Genomic DNA, 3305 nt, shown 5'->3' with positions numbered 1-3305 from the left:
ACAGAGTCCCATTATGTTGCCCTCAATAGAGTGCAACCTCAAACTCTTGGGCTTAAGCAATTCTCTTTGTCTCAGCCTCCCAAGTAGCTGGGATACAGGTGCCCACCATAATGCCTGAATATTTTTTAGTTGTAGTTGTCATTGTTGTTTAGCAGGGCAGGGCTGGGTTTGAACCCACCAGCTTCGGTGTATGTGGCCGGTGCCCTAGCTGCTGAGCTACAGGCACCAAGCCTGAATGCCATAAATTTTTGAAGTTTATTATTGTTGGTGTAATCACTGATGATAAAATTTCATCTCAGAAAATTTGTATCACTTTATATTCCTACACTTGATCTTAGCCAAAAGGCCGAGAAGAGACCATCACTTTATATTCCTATGAGTATTATAGATTTTTAAGAATCACCATGATAATTTCTCTCTGTGTAAATGAAAATGTGTGTGTGTCAATCAGCAAACATTTACTGAACACCTCCTAAGTGTCAGGCACTGTGCTAGGTGCTGGAGACGGAAGTAGGAAGTGAAAATCCTTTCGCAGAGAACTTAAATCCTATTGATGGAATTGTGCAATGAACTCAGAGCCCGTCGCTCAGGGGTTAGGGTGCCGGCCACATACACCAAGGCTGGTGGGTTTGAGCCTGGCCCGGGCCTGCTAAACACGACAACTACAACTACAACAAAAAAATAGCCGGGCGTTGTGGCAGGCGCCTGTAGTCCCAGCTACTTGGGAGGCTGAAGCAAGAGAATCACTTAAGCCCAAGAGTTAGAGGTTGGTGTGAGTTGTGATGCCACGGCACTCTACTGAGGGCGACATAGTGAGACTCTGTCTCAAAAAAAAAAAAAAACCTAAAAGAATTGTGCTATGAACAAATTGTATTTTAGGCTGTGATATATACAGTGATATTATATATTCAGTGGTGTGGTACATGCAGTGGAGCAAACATGCAGCTGTGCATACTTGTAGTGACGTGTTGTATGCAGTGGTGAGAACAGGCAGTGCAGCGGACATGCAGTGGCGTGTTACATGCAGTGGTGCCAACGTTCAGCGTTGGCAACACAGTGGTGCAAACATGAAGTCATGTGTTACATGCAGTGGTACAAACATCCAGTGGTGCAAACATGCAGTGACATGTTGCATGCAGCGGCATGAAGGTGCAGTGGATCGAAGTTGCAGTGGTGCGAACATGCAGGGGCGTGTTGCATGCAGTGTCTCAACATGCAATGGCATGTACATGCAGTGGTGTGATGCATGCAGGGGCGTGTTGCATGCACTGTTTCAATATGCAGCGGTGCGAACATGCAGTCACCAGGATGACTGCGGGGCACCTGGAGACACCCGGTTGTCACCCGCACCGGGGTGACTGTCTGGGATGACTGTCCCAGGGTGACTGCAGGGCACCTGGAGACACCCCCGTCGTCACTCTCACCGGGGTGACTGTCCCGGGGTGACTGCGCTCACCTGGAGACCCAGCCTGCCCCTCTCACTCACCAGCTCTTGGGCTTGTCCCCTTTTCTCAGGGTATCCGCAGGAAAGGCATGGCCTACACAACCCGGGTAATAATCTGAAGAGCGTTAACGAAGGAAGGATTTATGAAGGTACGGACGGGGAACTGCGGTAGAAACGTGTTTCACAGAGCGCGGGAAGTCGGTGCGGTAATCCAGACGGGAACACCAAGACCTCAGATCCCAGCGCTGTGGTTCCAGTCCAACCCCTCTCCCGGCACCGCACGGGGCACTGAGCAGAAGGGGGAAAGCGTGGATCTGGAGAGGCAGTGGAAGAAAACCTTTTAAAATGTAAGTCTGAGAATTCCGCTCCCTTTCTAGCTCCTCTGGGGGGTGCCCATCTCCGTGGCTGCAGGCCCAGGCCTTCTCGCCCCTGGAGGCTGTCCTGGGGGTTATTCCTGAGCACACTGCGGACCCTTTCTGGTTCTGGGAAGGTGGATGGGCTTGCTGATTGATAACGGTGGGGTGGAAAGCCTGGCCTGGCCCTTCACTGTCTGGGCTGGCAGTTACCCCACTGCTGTGCCTCGGACATGTCCCTGTCAGATCTGCAGTGCTTTCTGCTTGGATACTAGGGGTCAGTATTAGCAAGGCCACTTGGCTATGAAGCCCGCGGCTAGCCGCTGGACTTCTGTCTGTAAGGAGGTTATATAGTACGCAGGCATCCCTCTGTACTTTGGAAGAGAACTTCCATTCGCTCACCAAGTGCGTTTAGAGAGCCCACCATGTGCCAGATGCTGTTTCTCTGCTTTGGACACATTAGAGGGAGGGAGAAAAAGAAAAAAAGCAGAAAATCCCTTGTCTTATTTTACAAATGACTTAAAATCTAGTGGGGGAAAAAGGGCACGATTTATTGGGGATCTCTTCGGAGGCCTTCATCTTTGTTCAGAGTAACATTCTGATGAAAACAGAAAGTTCTGATGGCCTGCGCAGCTCTCCTTGCACCTCTGGTCATCTCCAGCCACCGCTCCCTTTCTCAGTAACGTTGGCCCCCTCGCCCTTCCTCAGCGACTTCAAGCATGCACTCTGGGGCCTTACTCCCCTCAGGGGTCTGTTCAAGTATCACCATCCCTGAGAGGCTTTCCCCATCCTCATCCCTAGTCTTTCTCTATTTCTCCTCCCTGATTTTATTCCTCTTCTTAGCACTTATCCCCACTGCATATACATACATATGTTCTGCGTTCCTCTGCGTCTTTCTGTGCTTGCCATGCTGACGGTGACCATGACGATGAACATGCCTGTATCATGCTGTTTACCAGACACTGTCCTGAGTGTTATACAATGATTAACTCATTGATGTCGTGTTATATCATACCCCTTCATATCAACCTTCTAAGGTAGCAACTGCTGTCATCTGTACTTGACAGGTGAGGAGTCTGAGGCACAGAGAGATTATGTAACATGCCCAGGGTCACAGACGTAGTAAGGAGTTGAGCAGAGATTTAAACACAGATTGTACCCCTGCTGAGAATTACAAACTATAGCAAAGCAAGGACTTTGTATTGTTCATGTTTTACCCACCTGGGCATAGAATAGTACCTGGCACTTAGCATCAATATTATCTACTTCTTAGAGTTATTTTTGAAGATTAAAAATAGTTATACATTTAAAGGCTTAAGTTGGTGCCAGGCTCATAGTCAAAGCTCAATAAAAGAAAAAAAGACATAGGGCAGTGGGGTTGGAGTGGGTTTGGCAAAGCTGACCTTAGCTGCCTTCCAGTTAACCCTAGGCTGTATTCTTAACATGCTCTCTCCCCTCAGGGCTGATGGCTCACACCTGTAACCCTAGCACTCTGGGAGGCTGAGGTG

General features: G+C 49.0%; 1 pseudogene; it reads right to left on the bottom strand.

Moving 5' to 3' along the window:
* Positions 1 to 206: 206 nt before the first annotated feature.
* Positions 207 to 358, bottom strand: LOC128591749 (uncharacterized; annotated as a pseudogene).
* Between the last annotated feature and the right edge of the window lie 2947 nt (positions 359 to 3305).

This window comes from Nycticebus coucang, chromosome 1 (genome assembly GCF_027406575.1).
Source record: "Nycticebus coucang isolate mNycCou1 chromosome 1, mNycCou1.pri, whole genome shotgun sequence".
In the NCBI taxonomy this organism is placed as follows: Eukaryota; Metazoa; Chordata; class Mammalia; order Primates; family Lorisidae; genus Nycticebus; species Nycticebus coucang.
This window is presented reverse-complemented; position numbering and strand designations above follow the sequence as displayed.